This window comes from Rousettus aegyptiacus, unplaced genomic scaffold (genome assembly GCF_014176215.1).
Source record: "Rousettus aegyptiacus isolate mRouAeg1 unplaced genomic scaffold, mRouAeg1.p scaffold_m13_p_14, whole genome shotgun sequence".
Classification (NCBI taxonomy): Eukaryota; Metazoa; Chordata; class Mammalia; order Chiroptera; family Pteropodidae; genus Rousettus; species Rousettus aegyptiacus.
Window position 1 is genome coordinate 35946893 of NW_023416289.1, and position 22027 is coordinate 35968919.

Below are 22027 nucleotides of genomic sequence, written 5' to 3' on the forward strand. Positions count from 1 at the left end.
CCATTCCCCGGTGAGGAGCGGAAGAGGGAGACACCTCACTATTCTCAGTGTCAGGAATGGGGTTTCTATCCTAACCCACAGTCCGGCTTCCCCATCATGCACAATGGGGAGGTCACAGTCCCAGTGTGTCCCAGCTCTCCAGTCCACCAAGCCCCTTCCCATCTGGCAACCATCAAAATGTTCTCTGTATCTGAGTCTTTTTCTGTTTTGTTTGTTCACCTATTTTATTCTTTAGATTCCACATATAATTGAAATCATATGGCATTTGTCTTTATCTGACTTACTCCACTCAGCGCAATACTCTCTAGGTCCATCCATGTTGTTGCAGATGGCAAGATTTCCTTTTTTTATGGCTTAGATAATGTTCCATGGTATATATGCACCACATCTTCTTTATCCATTCACCCAAAACACTAATTTGAAAAGACGTGCATACATTTGCTTGTTGCAGCATTATTACACTCTCCAGGGTACAGAGGCTACCTCAGTGTCCTCAATGCCCCTCTTCACTCCACAGGTTTGGTGTAAGAACTGCCACATTCAATGGAGAATGAGTAGAAAGAATGAGAAGGAGGGCTCCCAGACACCATGTCAGTGAAGGCCCTGTCCCTCCAAGCTTTCTGGATCCCCAAGGGACACCTCTGCCCGAACCCCTGGAAGCCTGCATGGGTAACCCAGACTGCATTTGGCTACAGTGTGACTCTGAGCTGGATGGGCTGGTGCCCACAGTCTCTGCCTTGTCTTCCCCTGCTTATGACATAGCTCAGGTCGTAGAAGCTTATGGATGTTTTGAAGAGGACAGAGTTCCTTCACTCGCCTTTATCAGTATCTCTCTGCTATCTGAGAGTTGTTAGCGGGTTCGGTCCCCCACCGCCTAGCTCCCTTAAGGCTTCTGACGCCTGCAGCACAGGAGCAAGCTGGAAATTCTACAAAGCCTCTGGGATGCTTAATCCCATATATTTCAAAACCTGTGGCTTTAGGTCACGGCAGAATTTATAAAGGATCTTTCTGCCTTTCCTTCTCTTGTCCCTTTTCCTTTGAGTGTGCTTCCATACCCAAACTAATGGGTTAGAGACATTTCTATGTTTTTCCTGGTAGGAAATACACTGCAGAAACTGGAACCTTTGGATTTGATCTGGGTTTTTTTTTTTTTTCCCTATAAGAGAAAACTATGTCTGTATATCTGGAAGATAAGTTCTCAAATGAAGTTAGCTTTCTCAAAAAAAAAAAAAAAAGTTAGCTTTCTCTGAGTCTCAGTGTTCTTATCTGTAAAGTAGGAGGGTAATAACCTTACCTCAGAAGATGGCTGTGAGTGACCATTTTCCTCTTAGATTTCAGTCTGTTTTTCTTCTTTATATGTTAGATATTGTCGAAGTTCAGGGAAAAAAAAGAGAAAGGAGTAAAACCAATGAATCCCTGAAGCGGTAATTAGTAAAAGCTTATTATGCACACACCAAAATGACATCTAACAAACCAGAAGCACTCAAATCAAAACATGGAATGAGGCTCAATGGTATATTGTTATAAAGCAGCATATTCAGTGATGAAGCAGTTTGACGGTGTCTTCACCATCTTTACGGTGATCAGTTACAACTTTTGAATTTTCTTAAATAACAGGAAATTGATTAGCAGTCACCTCATATCAATTTTGGGGAGCAATTTAAGTTTCGCTTATGATTTTCAGAGGCATAAGCAAGAAGTGACCCAGGTCAAGTTAACCTCCCTTGTCTTGCAAAAATAAGTTAAGTTAAGCTTTGCGTGCTTGACTAAATTGATTTTGTCTGCTTAGGGAATTTTTAAGTCTGGTCTCTATTTGTTTTTAATTTTGACAGTATAGCAGTCCTATGTCTGTAGTTAGTGCATGTTGTAAAACTTTCTATCAGGTTGCTAGTTGTCATTTCGTTTGGCTGTGAAAAATTATTTTAAAACAATTTTTATTAAATTTACTGGGGTTGCATTGGTTAATAACATATAAATTTCAACTTTATAATATGACATCTGTGTACTTCACTGTGTGATGAAATACACTTTTTTAAAGTGCACTCAATGCAAAGGCTCAGAAGGAATGTTTTGGGATTTTGGTGTGGTTTTTTTTTTTCCCCCTTACATGAAATTTGAAGTTTGAGCATTCTCTGCCTTCTAGTTAACCTGAGGGCATAATTTTTTAAAAAATCCTTTCTCAATCTGCTTCCAATATAGAAAAGTTGCATTGGAGATATACAAATATTATCCAAGTATTATCAATAGTAGTAGCTTACTCATTTAAACTGAGCCAATATGCATGACATAGGTATATACTCATTTGGATCATATAAGAAGAGTAGAGACAAATTTAGGTTAAATTTTAAAAACAAATCTACTGAAGTATAGTTTACATGTCACAAAATGCATCCATTCAAGTATACAATTCAAAGATTTTTAATAACTTGTGTGGTACAACCACATTATAGGTGAGTGGGAATAATCTTTATCTATGTCAAAAGGCATCCGGCTATCTAAATAAACTCGAAAAAAAAAAAAAAAACATTAGATCTTGTTTCCTTAGTCAGGCTTGTGAAATCTTGAGTTATAGTTCTGAAGTGTCTTACAGACCTTTCTTTTTTGTCTCAGGTCTGTTTGGTATCTGTTGTCGATTGTCTTAAATACTTCTGCATAAATAGTCTCAGAGATGACTGGATAAATGATTTCGAAAAACAGGATAAAGTCATACTAAGCAAGGCTCTAATATCTAGATCTCTCCAATAAATTCATCTTTAGAGGTATCAAAAATTGTATTCAATATTTGTACAATCTTTGATGATCTCTCTGGCACTTTTGTCTGAGTGGGGACCTAGAGGGGAAACTGAGAATGAAAATGTTCACACACTCTTAGGAAAAGACTGTTCTGTTTCCATGATAGGTAGCCAGTAGGACTGGTTTTAAATTCCTCTGATCAACAACTTGCTTCAGTAAACACAGTTTCAAAGACAATGAGTAAGTAATAGCTTCTAACTTCTGAAAGTCAACCAGTTAGGAATGGTCACACTCCAATGAACACACATCTGAGTGCCAATTAATTGACAAGGGTTATATCTGAGTGATCAAAATTCTATAGGTGATGTCCACCCACTCATGCCTCTGAGAGTTCATCAATTCCCTACAATTTGCTTTGTTTGGAGAGACTACACCTGACTACCACAGCACTCCCTTGCTATAATAATCAGTAAACTCAGTTTTACCTATTTCAGATATTGAGTTGTAGTCTTATCATCTTTCACGAGTTTAAAAGCACAATGTGATAGCACTACACATCTCCAGAATAACTAGAATGAAAACGATGGGAAAAAAACAAGGGCTGGCAGGAATGTAGAATGAGGATATTCAGCTGTTGGAAGTGAAATCAGTGTAACCTCTCCTAGGTATATACCCAACACAATTTTGTTCACGTATTCATTATGAGACATCTACTAAGCTCTATTTGTAATAGCCCCAAACTGGAGCCTACTTAAAAGTCCATCAATAGTAGAATGGATAAATAATTTGTGGCATATTTACATGATTTCCCCCCAGCTTTATTGAGATATAATTGACCTATGATGCTGTGTAAGTTTGAGATGTATGTACAATGATAAAATTTCTTACTGCAACAGGTATGGGCAACCTCAACTACATGCAACAACCCTGTGGATGGATCTCCAAGCCCAATGAGTCCATTTATGTATGATACAAAATGAGATAAAGTCAGTTTGTGCCACTAGAAATCAAGATAGTGGTTATCCCTCGAAGGCTTGGATGGGAGCAAGGGGTGAGGGCAATTTCTGGGGTGTTGGTAATGTCTCCTTGCTGTCATAGATGCTCTTGAGATGGGTACTTTCAGTTTGTGAAAACTTATCAACCTCTACCTGCAAACATCTAATTCTGAATGCCTACTCTTCTTGCGGTTATACAATGCCCTTCCTCTCCTCTGAGGACCCAAGGTGCCTTACATCATCCCTAGCTCAGAATGTCATACATACCTGTTTTCCTTTCTATCCCTGAATCTCTCCAGCATGTGGGGTCTCTGACTCTGAGTATGTGGGGTTCCCATATACATGTATGTAATTAAATTTGGTTGTTTTCTCTTGTGAATCTATCTCATGCCAATTTGATTACTGGACCATCCAGAAGAATCTAAAAGGTAGAGGAAAGTGTCTTTTCCCCCACACCTGATGATTTGGGTCTTTCAAATTCTTTACAATGTGATATTGGAGATGATATTCTCAAGGCTCAAATCGTTGTTCTAATATTATTTTAAACTCTTTGCATAAGCCCTTCCATTATTTTATGATTTTTTTGAAAAGTTACACTCTTTTAACGATGTGGAATTTATTTTAATATAAGAATTCCATATACAGCCATGTGTCACTTAACAACAGGGGTACATTCTGAGAGATGCATAGTTAGGTGGCTTCATTGTCGTGCAAACATCGTTGAGTGTGTCACACAAACCTAGATGGTGTAGCCTACTGCAAACCTAGGTTATATGGTACAGCCCATTACTCCTAGGCTATGAGTATGTTACTGTACTGAATGCTGTAAGCAATTGTAACACAATGAGAAGTGATTGTATATCTAAAAATAGAAAAGTACAGTAAAATTATGGTACACAGTATTTTTATACAACTGGCAGCACAGTAGGTTTTATTTACACCAGCATCACCACAAGCATGTGAGTAATGCATTCCACTCTGATGTTTTGATGGCTATGACGTCACTAGGTAATAGGAATTTTTCAGCTCCATTATAATCCTATGGGACCACTGTCATATGTGTGGTCCATTGCTGAATGAAATGTCATCATGTGATACATGACTGTAAATCATTTCCAAATGTCCCACTGTTGTTAAAAAGGGGAGTGTGTCTTTATTTCTAAATATTGGTGCCTATTTTGGTGCCTGGCATATAGTGGGCCTTTGGCAATGTTAAATGGATAACTATACTTCTTAAAAATTTATGTTTTTATTTTTCAGTTACAGTTGACATACAATAAATTAGTTTCAGGTCTACAATGTAGTGATTAGACATTTACATAACTTACAAAGTGATCATTGTGATAATTCTAGTACCTACCTGATATCATGCATATAGTTACTGTAATATTATTGACTATATTCCCTCTGCTGTACTTCTATATTTTACTTTTTTGACTCAACTACATACTGTGTTCAGTAGCTGCATCACATTTTAAAGCATTTAAACCTTTCTACTTTTGGGGAGGAAAAACTTTTCTTTACTCTCTTAGGTTCTGTGACTAGGGGCCTGCAAAAATAGACAAGAGACAGAGCCGCAGGATTATTTGATCAAATGCACCTTGCTAGTTTCCTTCCTGTCTAACAAAGGAGTATTTATGCATATAGGAGCTAACGAAAGTAGCTAGCTTGCTAAATGGTTAAAATTAGAGGCTTATATACCTGATTTTGCAAGGGACAGGGAATGGGGTAAAAGGTCTTCTAGGGGAAAAACAAGTAGGTTTCCTTAGGAAGAAAAATAGGGTTTTAAGAGAAAAAAAGGGGAGATAGGAAACTTCATGATAATGTTTGTCTATGTGGGTGTGAATGGTTTTTCCATCTTCTTAGGGCTCATAAAACTTTCCAGAGATGGGAGTTATAATAACAGGTTTACTTCCTTTCCACCTCTGGGAGAAGGCCATCTCTTGAAGAGGGAATTTTTGGCAGCCTTAGTTCTCACAATTTTCTGCTTTTGGACAGATAAGGGACACCCTGAGAAGGGTTCTTTCTGTGTCTGTTGACTCTCAAATGTCTTCCATTTAAAGTAATCTTCATCCCAACTCTGGGGTACACACAACCAACTAAATCTCTCTACAATAGCTTAAGCCACTGTCTTGTCCTTATGTGATTGGCTTTTTAAGGTTAGTGTTAAGAGTCAATGAATATATTTTTAGTCCAGTTTCAGTGATTTGTGCTCAGTGTTTTAGCATGTGGGTAATTTAATCATGACATAATCTGGCCTGTCATCCCTTCCCCAGTGTCTTTATTGCACACTCTCCTTCCTGCTCCCATGTATTTCCTTCCATGAACCAGTGGTGCTTACATCTTACATCATGTCACCTTTCTCTGCCTGCATTTCATCTCTTTCAGCATACCGAGCTCCTGGCAGAATGGGACCAAATCACACTCATCTTTATCTCCTTTGGTCCCTGTGTGCAAGGCTGGGAGCATGCCTGATACTTGTTACAAGATTTTGCTGTGTGAATTAGCAAACATCAGAGATTTTAAGCTTCCCTTCTTTCGGTTGGGGCCGGGGATGTCCTCGACAATCGAGCATCTATGTGCAGACTGTGGGAAGTTGAGAATTGTGTGGGGCTTGAGAATGAGTCACCCCTAGATGTGCCGCTGTGACATGCAGAATATTTTGAGCTGAAAATAATAAAGGCCCAGGAGGTTCAGGAAGAACTTTTGACTACTGCCTAAAAGAACTTAAGGAAGAGGACCTGCTCCAAAAAGGGAGATGTCATCATAGATAAATATAGTTTAACATGAACTAGTGTGACAAATAGGAAGGAACCTAGCAAGGCTCATTTGATTAAAGACTTCGCTGTGTCCCACTGTCTCAAGATGCCCCAACAAAGAGTTTACTAAACATTAACTCTTTTCATCCCCTCACAAATTGACTTCCCTCCAAAGTCCTAGACACCTGCTTCCCACTCCTTGTTCCAGAATGACATCTTGCCTTCCTGTCTGTGGAATTTTTATGCTTATGTGAATTCCCCGTGCACACATATTAAAACTGGATTTTCTCCTGTTACTCTGTTTCATGTTCAACCAGCAAGAAGAAGTGAGAGGAAAAGAGGGAAAGTTTCCCCACTCCCAACAAGTGTAAGAGGACAGAAAGAGCATGGCGAGTGGGTCCCATGTTATAAGGCTGCTATGTCAGGGTCCCTGATGGTCAAATTTATGTAGAGAGGAGAATTAAAAATGTTAATCAAACCACAATCAGAGACTGAAATATGCTGATCAGCCTTGCAGCCAGACTAGGAGGACACCTGTAGAACAAAGGAAGATTTCTACTGGGATTGCTAACAATCCTTTCCCCACACCTGTGGGAAGCAGGAACCCATGAATTATAGGCTGAAAACTGCCAGTAGGTCTATCATTCTAGTAGTCTTACCTTTTCACACTACGTACTCTTCTCCTTCCTCACTGTATATCCACATTAAAGGAAATGGAAACTAAAAAATGACATATAAACTGAATTCCCTGAACACTCAGAGTCTTTCCCAGCATCTTTATTCTGTCTCTCTCTCATTGTCTCTTTCACTCTCCTTCTCACTCTCTGCCTCGGAGAGGACACCACTCACCACTCTGTCTGTAGAGTGTTACCCTTTTTCTGATAAACTTTCCTTTTGACTCCAACTTTGGTGTGTGTGCTGAATTCTTTCTACACCCTACACCAAAGGACCCTCTTCTACTCTCGATGCAGGGCTTGTTCTCCTTCCCCCCAACCCCCCCTCTCCTCATCGGGGAAATTTGCCCTGTCCTATATTATAAGGGTCAGGGATATTGCTGACCAAGAAGGGAAGGTTTGCTGGTGTGAGGCCCAGCTGGAAGAATACACAAGATGCAGATATGAGGATGAAATGGCAGGCACCAACTTTATTGTGTGGAGCACACTTCTGTTGGAAAGTGCAGTTCTACTGGGGAGTTCAGTCCTATTGGGGAGTGCATGGTGCACTCAATCTTACACGCACTTCTTCTACTCCCCTTTCTTGTGCTCCCCTTCTGTTCTCTCTTTCTGCTTTCTCTCCTACCTCTCTAGGAGACAGCATGTCTCCTCACATAGCAGAGTACAAAAGTGGCCTTCGGCCACACATGTGTGATACAATAAGCTGAAGTATGTTTTCATATTTTCTAAATCTGGCTGCAGATTCCTATTCCTAGCTGTGGGCCTAGATCACAGCCAGACCTTGGACCAGCCAGACCTTGGGCCAGTCAGGCATGGTGCCCACATATATCATCACGCGTTTAAACAAATCTTAGATTCATGTCATCTGGTGATTCTACTTCTGGGTATATATCCAAAAGAACTGAAATCAGGGTCTCGAAGAGATATTTGTACTTCTATGTTCACAGCAGCCCCAAAATGGAAACAACTCAAGTTCCATCTATGAAGGAATGGATAAATGCAAGGTGGTCTATCCATACTAAGCAATCTTATTCAGCCTTAAAAGCAAGGAAATTCTGACACAGGCTACAACATGGGTAAATCTTGAGGACATTATTCTAAGTGATATAAACCTGACAAAAGATGGTAAATACCATACAATTCCATTTCTATGAAGTATCTACAGTGGTAAAATTCATAGAGACAGAAAATAGAATGGTGGTTGCCAGAGCCCAGGAAGATGGGGAATTGGGAGTGTTTAGTTGGGGACAGAGTTTCAGTTGCAGTTTTGAAAGATGAAAAGAATTCTTGAGATGTGAAGGTACAAAAATGTGAATATATTTAACACTATCAAATTGAACACTTCAAAATGGTTAAAATGGCAAATTTTATGTTATATTTCTTTAACCACAATTTATTTTATTTTATTTATATATTTTTTATGCCTACAGTACTCAGTCTTCTATGTGGTTTCCCATTCAAGTACTAACCAGGCCCAACCCTGCTTTGCTTCCAAGATCAGACTGTTCAGGGTAGCATGGCCACAGGCTATTTAACTACAATTTTAAAACAATCTTAGTACAGTGCCTTGAGGGTAACCACAGAAGCCTCCACATCTGATAACATCACTGTAGAGACTCCCGGCCCACCCACCCCTGCCCTGCCTACTCAGGGATAGAGTTGTCTTATATGGGTTCTTAGCTCATTTTAGAGAGATCATCAGCTGCAGCTCCACCTGGTTTAACCTCACTGACTTCGATCCAGTGATCCAGGGTCTGCTCCGGCAGTCCGGTAAGTGTGGATAACACTTCTTCTGTAGGAGACAGGGCACATAGGTTCAGATATTCCCAAACACCTTGGCAATCCCAGCATACAGTTACTCAGCTTGATTCTTTCCATGCCAAGGGTAGAAAAGACCCATTTTTTGGAAGAAAGTAGAAGGAGCTAGGAGCTGCGTGTATGGGGGGAGTGAGGGGAGAGATGAGATGAGTATTTGAATGCTCTAAGGCTGTTTTTTTTTTTTTGATTCATGTATAAATAATATTAACGGGTAAAACTTATTCAGGGTTTAAGATTGATGGGCCATTGATTTTAGTCTCTTATATATGCTGATTTGTTTGTTAAACACCCAGCAATTCTAAAAAATGGTGGTAAAACACACAAAATTTACCGTCTTAATAATGGACTCTATTATTATTGACAGTATTTCCTAAAAAATTGTGGTAACATACACATAACATAAAATTGACCATTTTAAATTATTTTTAGGTGTACAGTTCAGGAATGTCAAGTATAGTTATATTGATGTGCAACCAGTCTCTAGAACTCATCTTGCCCAAGTTAAGCGCCATAACCATTAAATAATAACTCCCCACTTCCCCTCTCCCAGTCCCTGGCAACTACCATTCTACTTTTTTTTTTTTTTCTTTTTTTAAAAAAAAATTTCAATTACAGTTGTGACTCAATATTACATTAGTTTTAGGTGTGCAGCATAGTGGTTAGACATTTATATACCATATGAGGTGATCTCCCTGATAAGTCTAGTCCCCACCTGACACCATACATAGTTATTATAATATTGACTATATTCCCTGTGCTATACTTCGCATCCCTCTGACTATTTTGTAACTACCAATCCGACATCTTAATCCCTACACCTTTTATACCCAACCCCCCATCATTCTACTTTTTGTCTCTGAATCTGACTACTCTAGGTAATTCACAGAAGTGGAATCATACAGTATTTGTCTTTTGGTAACTGGTTTCTTTCATTGAGCATAATGTCCTTAAAGTTCATTCATGTTGTAGCCTGTGTAAGAATTTCCTTCCTTTATAGGTCATGTTTTTTTGCCCTGCAGAAATGTGATGAGGAGACATTCCAAGCCCCAAAAGAATAGGAAATAGTCTCTTGATTTCTGATTTGGAATGAAGAGCAGTCTTCCCTCCCTCCAGGCAACTGGGAGGCCACACTGGTTTGATGCTTGAAACTGATCTGGGCTAGAATCTCTCCCTCCCTATAAATTCCATCTCTTTCTGCTCTATTCCAAATTCCAAATCTGTTTCACTCTGCAGGCAACAAAACACAAAGCCATCAAGTTTCTCTCTCCTTGACCAAGTCTCGCAGTCACCTATCAAGGAAAGGAGGAAATAATGATGATAATAGTAAGAGTTTCCTCTGTTTTACTGAGAAGGGTGGACAAAGAGCAGTATTGATGATGCAGGATAGGGCAAATTTCCCCGAGGTGGGGGAGGGTTGGTGGGGAGGGAGACCAAGCCCTGCACCAAGAGAGGAGGAAGGTCTTTTGGCGGAAAGTGTATAAAGAATTCAACACACACCAAAGTTGGAGTCAAAAGGAAGGTTTATTAGAAAAAGGGTAACACTCTACAGTGTGGTGTCCTCTCAGAGGCTGAAAGCGAGGGGGACAGTGAGAGAAACAGTGAGAGACAGAGTAAAGGCACTGAGAGGGGTCCTGAGTGTTTAGCAAATTCAGTTTATATATCATTTTTTTTTTTTTTAGTTCTTGTGAATTATAGTTTAAAAGACTTTGTTAACCCATTTCCTTTAATGTGGACATACAGTGAGGAAGGGGAAGAGTATGTAGCATGAAAAGGTAAGAATATGTAGAATGAAAGGCCTGCTGGCAGTTTCCAGCCTTTAATCCTTAGGTTTCCCATAGTTTTAGCCACGGAGAATGACTCGGTTCCTCTTTCCCCTTCACAGGTGTGGAGAATAGGCTGTTAGTAATCCCAGGAGAAATCTCTTTTTGTGTTGCAGGTGTCCTCCTGGCCTGGCTGCAGGGCTGATCAGGATATTGTAGTCTTTGATTACGGTTCTCTTGCCTCCTACTCAGCATTAGTATGTAGCTTGTGCAAAATCAGATCACTGATACCTGGCAGAGCTGGATGTGAACCTGGGTGATATGGCTTCAAAAATCAGCACTCTTATCCACTCAGCTCATAGCAACTGAGTAGCTACTAGGTGCCAGGCACAGCACTCTTCAAGCAATCCTTCCAGTAACTTTGAAATGTATTAAGTCCTATTTACATTTGAAACCAAGGCTTAGAGATGAATGACTTACCCAATATGTCCTTTTACCACTGCTCTGCCACGGTTTTCTATTCCCAACTCCCAGGGCCAAGGGTGGATGGGCATTCTGATAGCTATCTGTCTTGGTTTCTCTGCAGATCTTAGCCTCCTCCTCAACTCCATCTGGGATGCTGTGTCAGCATGTTCGTCTATTTGGCCGGAAGCTGGTCCGCAGGCGGACCGTGGAGCCAAGAGAAGGGTCTGAAATTGGCTTGGCCCGTTGTCTGAGCACCCTAGATCTGGTGGCCTTGGGTGTGGGCAGCACCCTGGGAGCAGGCGTATACATCCTGGCTGGTGAAGTAGCCAAAGAGAAAGCTGGACCGGCAATTGTCATCTGCTTTTTGGTGGCTGCCCTGAGTTCCGTGTTGTCTGGGCTCTGTTATGCAGAGTTTGGGACCCGGGTTCCATGTTCCGGTTCTTCCTATCTCTACAGCTATGTCACGGTGGGACAATTGTGTGCCTTCATCACTGGATGGACCCTTATACTCTCATATGTTATCGGTGAGATGATGGGGATGATGGGGAAAACAAGGGACTGCAGATCAGGACTATAGGAAGAAGGGATTGGAGTCTTCATCCTCATTCATAAATGCTTTATTTACCTTGTGAGGGGAAATGGGTAAGAGTGTCAGAACACTCCCAAACTTCATTCTACTCAACTCTATCCTTCTTTTCTTAAATTACTGAACAAAGAATCAGGAAGAAGTGGGAATTGTAGGAAGTGGGGAAGAATTCCCGCGGGTGACAGAGAGACATATTCTTCAAGGCTCAACACTCTCACCACTGTGAGGTCTTTGTTCAGCTGTTGCTTCCGTGAAACTCTCCACTACCCAATTTAAAATTTCAGTGCCCACCTCCTAGCCCTCCAGCTCCCACTTCCCTATTGCTCTACACAACACTGATCTCCTCCTGACATCTTAGTTTCCCTGTTTTGTGAAACATCTGTGCCTGCTCTCCCCACCCTGCAAAAAAAAAAAAAAAATTCTTTGAGATTATGTATTTTGTGTTTTTCTCCTCAAAATATATCCCTTGGCACCCTAATAGGGATGCAAAACATTTGCAGATGAATGTTACTTCTTTTGCCCTACAGGTAGTGCCAGTGTGGCCAGGGCCTGGAGCTCCACCATCGATAGCCTGACTGGGAACCATATTTCTCGGGTCCTGCAGGGCAGTTTCTCTCTGCATGTGCCTCACCTGGCCAAGTACACAGACTTTATCTCACTAGGCCTGGTGCTGCTGCTCACTGGTGAGACAGGGGTCAGAGACACAATGGGAAGAGTGGGGCACGGATAAGGAGCTAGGATGGGAAGGGCTTCGAGATGGCGAAATGGTGGGTGAATTAGAGACTGGATAAATGGACACGTGGTGGGAGAGGCAGGAAGACAAAACGTAGACCACTGTTTCCCACCCTTGGCGCTACTGGCATTTTGAGCTGGATCATTCATTTGTATGTGTTGGGGGTGGGGCTGTCCTATGTTTTTGTTGGGATTCGTTTTTTAAAAAATCATTTTAGGATATTGAGTGATCTGCCAATGATCTACTCACTAGATGGCCATGGCACCTACTCCATCAAATGGGACAATCAGAATGTCTCCAGACATTGCCAAATGTCCCTTGGAAGATGAAGCCACCTCCATCTGAGAACTATCAACTTAGACAGACACATTTCTTCCTCTGTGGTGAAACCAAAGTTTTTAAAAATGATGTTGTTTAATTAAAACAAAATTGAGGTGAAATTCACATAATGTAAAATTAACAATTTTATTTTATTATTTTCTCCCACTTTATTAAGATCTAATGACACCCATCACATTGTGTAAGTTTATGGTGTCCAATGTGATTTGATACATATCTATACTCTGAGATGGCAACAACAGTAAGAAATTACCCATTTTACAGTATATGATTCAGTGGCACTTAGTACATTTGCCATGTTGTGGAACCATCGTCTTCACCTAGTTCCAAAATATTTTCATCATTTCAAAAGGAACCCTGTCCCCATTAAGCAATCACTGCCCATCCTGCTTCCCCCCGTCCCTGGAAACCACTGGTCTGCTTTCTGTCTCTATGGAGTCAGCTATTTTTTATTCAACTATGTTTTATATTTCACCTTTCCCACAGGTCTACTGGTTCTGGGAGCTAGTGAGTCAGCTCTGGTTACCAAGATGTTCACAAGTGTGAACCTTTTGGTTCTCAGCTTTGTCATCCTCTCTGGCTTCATTAAGGGAGACCTACACCACTGGCAGCTCACACAACAGGACTATGAAGAGGCCAAATCTGGATCCAATGACACCTACAGGTTAGGAGGCAATCTTGGTCATGGCAGTGTCTGTGCTTGGGGGCGGGGGGCCAGGGGGGTGGTGGAGTAGGAATATGTTAGGGAACAGATCTGAGCTGATGGGTCCAGTTGATGAGGACTGTGGTCTTGACTGAAGCATCCAGTAGACATGGCTGAACACAGCTCACCCATGTTCTTCCTTGCACCATCTCTCACCACAGCTTGGGCCCTCTGGGTTCTGGAGGGTTTATACCTTTTGGCTTTGATGGGATTCTCCATGGAGCAGCTACATGTTTCTACGCATTCGTTGGTTTTGATTGCATTGCTACAGCAGGTAACATGGTCATTCCGTCCCATTTGGGGTTTGGACACAATTTAGGCTGCCCTTGGGCATAGGATGTTAAAAAGTTAACCTGCTTTGGAGGTTTAAGAGTATTTTGTGCTTTCATCTTGGTGTGTTTTCCTGAACCAATGCTTCTACCTGTCCTGCAGGGGAAGAAGCCCGCAATCCTCAGCGTTCCATCCCCCTGGGCATTGTGATCTCGCTCTTCATATGCTTCTTGGCATATTTTGGTGTCTCAGCGGCACTCACCCTCATGGTGCCCTACTATCATATTGATTCTGACAGCCCCTTGCCACAAGCTTTTCACTATGTCGGATGGGCCTCTGCCAAATATGTTGTGGCTGCTGGCACCCTCTGTGCTCTTTCATCCAGGTCAGTGTCAAAGTTTCCTCTCCATCTACTTCAGATTCTCAAGTGCCCCAGCCTTAGATGGAGAGATGAGAGGAAGAGACACCTTACCCCATGTAGGCTGGGGAGCAGAAGCCCTGGTGTATCCTGCTCTCCACATCTTCACACTCATTCCCATTTTTTCCTCCAGCCTTCTGGGTTCCATGTTCCCCATGCCTCGAGTGATCTACGCGATGGCAGAGGATGGGCTCCTTTTCCGGGGACTTGCCCGGATCCATGCCCGCACTCACACTCCCATCACAGCCACCATCGTTTCTGGAACCCTTGCAGGTAAATAAACAAAACCCACCCCTTTTCTGATCAATTTCCTCAACTTGGACACTTCCAGTGGTTTCTCACCTCATTTGCATCTTCTTTTTAGCATTCATGGCATTCTTCTTCGAGCTCAGTGATCTTGTGGACCTCATGTCAATTGGAACACTGCTTACTTATTCCCTAGTGGCCTTCTCTGTGCTTGTCCTCAGGTGAGACTCTACTACCTCTTGATCGGAGGTCTTGAACTCATGAGGATTGTTGGGGGGCTAACCCTCTTCTGCCTTCATACTGTCTTCTAAGTGCAGAAGAAGTGGCTTAGGCTGCCTGATGTTGGATGAGTAGGGCTAGTGTGAATATGGACTTGATATCTTTCATTCAGGTACCAACCAGACCAGGTTTTAAGAAAGAATGAGAAAATGGAGGTGGAAATAATTGAGACAAAATCTGAACTTCAAGCAAGTTCTTTGGAATCTGTACCTGAAGCAGGAACCTCAAAGACTCTAAAGAGTCTGTGTTACCCTGTCAACACCATCCCTACTCGGAAATCTGGCCACACTGTCTATGGATGTGCCTTACTGCTTGGTGAGCAGTGTGGGTTTTCTCTTTGGTGGTGTTCTAAAATTGACAGGAAGTGTGCCTTTGGCAGATGATGAGGAGTCTTGGAAACATGGTGGCCCTTCTTGATGGGGGAAATTTTGGGGTGGGATGTGACCCAAGGTCCCAACATATTTGACTTCTGGAGTTAGACCTGTTCTCCTTTAACTTGACTCTTGCAGCTCTTTTGTTGACGATCCTGTGCTTGATACTGGCCCATTGGCCCAGCCATCTGTTCTCTGTAGACCCAGTGTTCACAACAGTGGCTGGGCTGCTACTTCTGCTTATTCTAGGAATCACGTTCATCATTTGGAGACAGCCCCAGAACCCAATTCCTCTTCGCTTCAAGGTAAGTGACTTTATGTCTCTAATCTATCTACCTTGAGTGAATGAATTCTGCATACTTTTCAGTCTAAGCATTCTTTGCTGGACCAGGAGAGAACAAGGGGAGTTCTAAAACCAATGGACCATTCTGTGATCCACACTCAGTACTTACTAGTTCCATTTGGGAACATTCAGTGGGATACTTGATATAAGTAGGTATCAAACACACAGTCCAAATAGGACTGGAGTCTTCCTTCCATGCAGTGGAGTAAAGAGTCTGCTTTTCAAGCATTTGTGTCATGTGCAAGGATTAACTGACTTTGCCTACAGGTCCCTGCTTTGCCTGTCCTCCCACTGACGAGCATCTTTGTGAATACTTATTTGATGATGCAGATGACCACTAGAACCTGGGCCCAATTTGGCATCTGGATGGTGATTGGTAAGTGGCTTTCTAGGGGCAAGAGTCCTCTTGGGTGACTGAACCCAACCCTCTTCCTATTACCTTATCCCAAAACTGTCTCAGATGCTGTAATAGGAGGCCTATTGGGCACCTGGAAGTGGGGAGAGTGCCCACTTTTCCCTCTCATTGTCTCATTTCGATATTAGGATTTGCCATATACTTTGGATACGGGATCCGACACAGCGTGGAGGAGACCAATGATCAACAGCCACCGGTATCAAGCTCCCAAGCTCTTGACAAAAATGTCCCTAGTGCTGAATTAGTTTAACCACAGGAAACAGATACTGTGTGGAACCTCCATACACTGGAGGTATTTTCTGGTTCAATGGAGACTGAGCCCCTATTGAGTGTGAAGATGGGATGCATTTAGATCCCTGGATTTATTGCCAGTGGACAAAATACCTTTAACTTTGTATATTTTTAACTAAACTTTAAAAAGCATATTATACACACAGGAAAGTGCATTTTCACAAAGAAATTATAAAGGTAACCAGCAACCAAAGGAAGAAATAAAATATTTCCTGCACGTAAGAAGTTTCCTCTTCTGTGTATTTCCAAGAAAAACAGATTGCCACATGGGAAGAAAAGACAGGTTTCAACTATATATTGTGCCAAGAGTCGCACTTTAAATATGAGTACACAGATAGGTTGAAAGCAAAAGGAAGGGAAAAGATAGCTCATGTCATCAATAACATTAGAAAGCTGGCACAGCTATATTAATATCAGATGAAGTAGACTTGAAGAAAAGAATAAAAGCAGAGCAAATGGATCATTTTGTAATGGTAGAAATGATCATTTTTATTTTCTCCCTAGCTTTACTGAGATATAATTGACCAGTAGCATTGTGTAAATGATCATTTTTCTTTGTTTCTGTGGCAGACTCTTAAGAGTTACACGACAAAGTTTATGAGGAAGAGTTCTCCACAGAAAAATAGCAGCATTGCCGGAAGCAGAGGGTGGGGTATGTGGTTGGTAAATGGTTACTGTTGTGGGGAACTAAAAGGAAGTTAAACTGGAAATACAAGATACAGAGTTGTTACTGCAGAACAGAATGCTTGAAATTGAGATTCATGGATATTGAGGGTGTTGGTAAAAAGTATAGCATTGTCTGTGGGAATGAGCAACTGCAGTTAAGAATATGACTATTGGAAGGATGAAGGTCAAGAAACCGTGTGGCAAAGTTATTTGACGAATTAAGAAAAATGGAGGATTAATAGAATTCGAAGCCCTGGTGAAATTACAGGTTTAGAAAACATTAATTAATGGAGACTGAAACTTTAGGTGGAAGAAAAGGCTGGTATCACCCAATTTATAATTCTTACTACACTTAATGTGGGACAGTCAGATCACATACATCCCATTAGGCTGTGACAGGCAATACAGAACACTGCCCATAAAATATTCTTGAAAAACTGTATCTGAATGTAATTGAGCCTCTAGATCAGCATCAGCTCACAGAAGACTTAAAGGTGTAGAGTCTCTTATCAACTAAAAACACAATCGGTCATACTAAAATGTGGGCACTTTTCCAGGAAAGAAAAAATGGGCACTTTCTGTTAAATGATAAATGATATGATCCAAAATGGACTTAGTAGTTGCAGATTAAATATGTACTAAACACAAGAGTCAGATGTTTACATTTGATGAAATAATCTACCTTGTCCATTGCCAGGCAGAATATATATCGTTCAGTCTATTTGGGTGTGATAATGGTATTGTGGTTATGTTTTTAAAAAGTATGTAAGATTTTGGATGTGCTTTAAAAGATCCTAATCAAGGAAAAAAAATAAAAGCCATTTAGATGTGATTTAGAACTAACCAACTGTATAACAGATAAGAGACTTGTGAAAAAGTGAATTAGAGGATATTAAGGAGTTAATTATTATAAATTTATAAGATATTCTTAATGAGTGGTTCTGAGAGGGCAGCAGTGTTTTGTGTTGAGAGTAATGGCAGTACACTCCAGACATGAATGTTGGGTTTACTCAGGGGTCTTGTGGGTGATACTGGCTACAGTGGTCTCCACGAAGTTCTGCAGGCATCATCCAGTTTGCAATGGATGAAAGACTTCATATATACTGAGAAAAATCAGTGGAGAGTAGATGATTGATGTGGCCATAAGGAAAAGATAGTACCAACTATGCAGTGATAGACATGAGATGCACTCATCCATTTCAAGCAGGTTGACTTCATGCAGGTGATTCGACCAAATAATCAAATGTTCAGGCATGTACAGTGAGAATTCCTGGCTCTAAATTGAGCTCTTGCACTTCGTGACTTAGCGGTGGACCTATCTGTGCCTCAGCAGTTTCATAAGAATGTGGGGACAGTGATAGTGTCTTCAACCCAGAGCTGTCTCAGGATTTGGTCAATGCATGCAAAGCCCCATGTGGTGTTTTGCACGTGGTGCACCCATGCCATGGTCATTCAGCATAGCGATTAAAGACATGCTGTCAGAGGCAGGCAGGCTGGGTATGAGCCCAGCTTTCCCATGTAGTATTGGTGCTACCTTCGGCAAATTACTCCATCTCACTGGATCTCCATACCCTCATACAGAAAATGGGAAGAATGATAAAAACTTACATCCTAGCATCATAATATTCATGAGTTTTAAAAAAATGACAGCAAGGATTAGTAATGTGGATTTGGGTATCAGTGTGGTGCAAAGCATTTGAAGGGTCTTAAACAAGAGCTATAGGAAATGTCCTTGACCTGTATGTTAGTATGTTCAAGATCACTATACTGGAAGAACTATAATAATGAGAGGTTGTGCTGAGGATGCAGGGGGTGGTCATTTATTGTTTAGTTCATGGGACAGTTTAACACTGCAATTGAATTTTTATCTTCATTTTTCCTTTCTATAGATTTTTTTCTGAAACCTTTCTCTAAGACACTTGTATTTACTCAAAGGTCACATTCTCAGTGTGACCTTCTCTGTGTATCTTGGAAAAAAATCTCAAATTCTGCAAACACTGTCTAGCTCCCTTCCTCATCTCTTATTTACCTGCAAGGCTTAAAGCACAACTGTACTCTACTTGTTTACTCTTTGTATGTCTTCCACTAAAGTCCTTCCTCTGGGCCAGTCTGCTTAATTTCAGCTGTCACTTTTGTCAGATTGCCTGATTTTGTTAAATGATTGGAAATCTCAGTTGGCTAGTTCACTCAGTACATTAATAGTTGAAAGAATATGAATTCTGTCTAGCAATAGACACAACGTAACTAGATATGGAAGTTTTCGATGGACTTATCCATGAGTTTTGCCTTACATTTACACTGCAGTGCCTTCCTTATCCCACCCCATCCCTGCCAGCTCTGTTCTTCCCAAAAAAAATCTCCACAGAAAGTTAATCAATGTGATTTTCACTAATGAGCTTCTGAGAATAAAATGAGGTTCTTTGGGAAAGGTGATATGTTTCTATGTAAATGACATAGGAAAAGTGTCAGTTCATGCTATGAAAATAATAGATTCTTATAAGTGGATATATTGAGTAAAAGGCATGTACATTTAAAAGTTTTGGCAGGTCAAACAAACAAAAAAACAAACAAAATACAAAGATTTTGACAGATACAGGCATGCCTCTGATACAGTGGGTTCAGTTCCGGACCATTATAATAAAACAAGTCACATAATTTTTTTGGCTTCCCAGTGTATATAAATTATGCTTATGCTAAACAGTAGTCTAACTGTGGAATAGCATTGTCTAAGAAAATGTCCTTACCTTAATTAGAAAATACTGTATTGCAAAAAATGCTAGCCATCATCTGAGCCTTCAGTGAGTCATAATCTTTTTTGCTGGTGAAGGGTCCCTTGATGTTGAAAAGGCATCATCTGTGAAACGTAATAAAGTGAAGCACAGTATTGCCATGTTGCAGTGTTGTCCAAACAAATGTAATGAGAACCACATATGTAATTTAAAAATTTCCAGTATCACATTAAAATAGCAAACAGAAACAGGTAAAATTGATTTAAATACTGTATTTTATTTAGCCCAAATACATCCAAATGTTAGCATTTCAACCTGTAGTAAATGTAAAAATCATTAATGGTATTTTACCTTATTTTTGAACAAAGTCTGCAAAACCCACTGTGTATTTTACACTTGTGTTACCACCTCCTTACTGCAGTATATGGCTAATGGTTACTGTACCAGAGTACTGAACAATGCTTCTTGAGAATTTTCTCCCATTCTTACTTGTTGGTTTTGTGCAGCAGGCAGATAAAATCTGGTCCATGATGCAAATTTCGCATGTGGCCCTGTTTTGGTACAGCCTAGAGGCTGAATGGTTATTTTCAAAAGATTGTAAAGAAAAAATAAAATGAATATGTAACACAGAGCATACGTGGCCTACAAAACCTGTTTACTGTTTGGTCCTTAACGGAAAACAGTAACTAAATATTCTCACTTCTATTCTGCTTATCCACTATTTTGTGTTTGAATTTGTCTTGTGTTTTCCAGTTTCACTTTAGTCACACGTGCCTAGATAAGATTGAAATGATCTCCAATGATTTTTGGTTTTTCTTTGTATGATTACTTTATTTCTTACTCTGGCTAAAGGTTTGTCAGTTTTGTTAATCCTTTCAAGAACTAACTTTTGACTTCATTATCATTTTTCTAACTACTCTAATATTTATTTTCTTCCTTCTGCTAAGAACTTTCAGTTTAGCTCACTCTTTTTCTAGTATCTTATGGGGTGGAGTTAGCTTATTGAGTTGTAATCTTCTTTTAATGTAGGTGCTTACTGCTACAAATTTCCTTCTGAATACAGCTTTCGCAGTATCTTACAAGCTTTTTAATTTTCATTTCTCTGTATTTTCTAATTTCCCTTGCAATTTCTTCTTTGACCCATTTGTTGTTTAACAGTGTGTGGTTTATTTTCCTCCTTGTGTTGATTTCTGGTTTCATTCCATTGTGGTCATAGATTCTATGATTTTACCCTTTCCCAATTTGTTGAGACTTGTTCTGTGGCCTAACATATGGTCTATCCTGGAGAATGTTCTATGTGCTCTAGAGAAGAATATGTATTCTGCTGTATACATGTTAGGTTTCATTGATTTATGGCATCAACCCTTTTTAAAAAATCTATCTCCTGGCTAGATGTTCTATCCATTATTCAAAGTGGGGTATTGAAATCTCTATTATTGTACATCTCATTTCTCTCAGTTCTGTCAATGTTTACTTCATATATTTTGAGGTATTTTTGTTGAGTATATAATTGTTAAATGAATTTTATTAATATATGATGTCCTCTGTCTCTTGTAAGAGTTTGAGTTAAAGCCTACTACATGGTCTGATAGTTGTACGGCCACCTTAGATCTCTTTAAAGTAATGGCTAAGGAAGGACTTCAGCTATTTTGCTGTCTGCTTTCTGTGTCTTATGCCTATTTGTTTCTCATTTCCTCCATTACTGCCTTCTGTTTATTTTTGTAGTGAAATGTTTTGATTACATTTCCTTTTGTGTATTTTTAAAAGATATTTTAATGGTTACCATGGGGGTTATAATTGACATCCTAAGTTTATAGTAATTGAGTCTGAGTAGATACCAACTTGCATTCAATAACTGAAATGTAATTGTCATAAATGACTCCTTATACATTTTGTGGATTAACATGGATTGATATTTTATACATTTATATTTTAAATCTTATTAAGAGTCTTTACAAACAAAAAGCATAATACTAAAGGCTTTTATATTTATTGATGTAATTACTGTTAATATGTCTTCAAATTACTGTCAAGTGTTCTTTCATTTCTGCCTGAAGAACAGACTCCCTTTGGCTTTTGTAAGGCAGGTCTACCAGTAAGCAACTCCCTCTCCTTTATTTCTAGAAATGTCTTTAATTTCTCTTCCACTTCTGAAGGATAGTTTTGACAGGGTGGCTTTTTCTTTAAGTAATTTAAATACATTGTTCCTCCCTTTTCTGGTCTTTCTCTGGTTTCCATGGTTTCTGATGAGATCTCATGAGTCCTTGCAACAGCTCCTTAGACATTTCCTTAACAATAAAGTATTTCTTATGCCAATATGTGCAAGAAGATCATTAGTTAATGACTTAATAAAGCCAAATAAAATTCATTCATTCAACAGACATTTCTTCACTGCATATAGTGTACATCATATTGTTCAAAGGGATCAGGACTC

General features: G+C 40.1%; 1 long non-coding RNA gene across 2 annotated transcripts in view; it reads right to left on the reverse strand.

The window, feature by feature from the left end:
• LOC118611439 overlaps window positions 1-19669 on the reverse strand; it is a 28180-nt gene extending 8511 nt beyond the window's left edge. The window contains exons 1-2 of one of the 2 annotated variants that reach the window (XR_004954419.1): window positions 19609-19669; window positions 1295-1350 (exon numbers count right to left, since the gene is read on the reverse strand). This is a non-coding gene — a long non-coding RNA (uncharacterized LOC118611439). The remainder of the gene's footprint in view (window positions 1-1294; window positions 1351-19608) is intronic. The other variant, XR_004954420.1, reaches the window with a different exon arrangement.
• Window positions 19670-22027: the final 2358 nt, after the last annotated feature.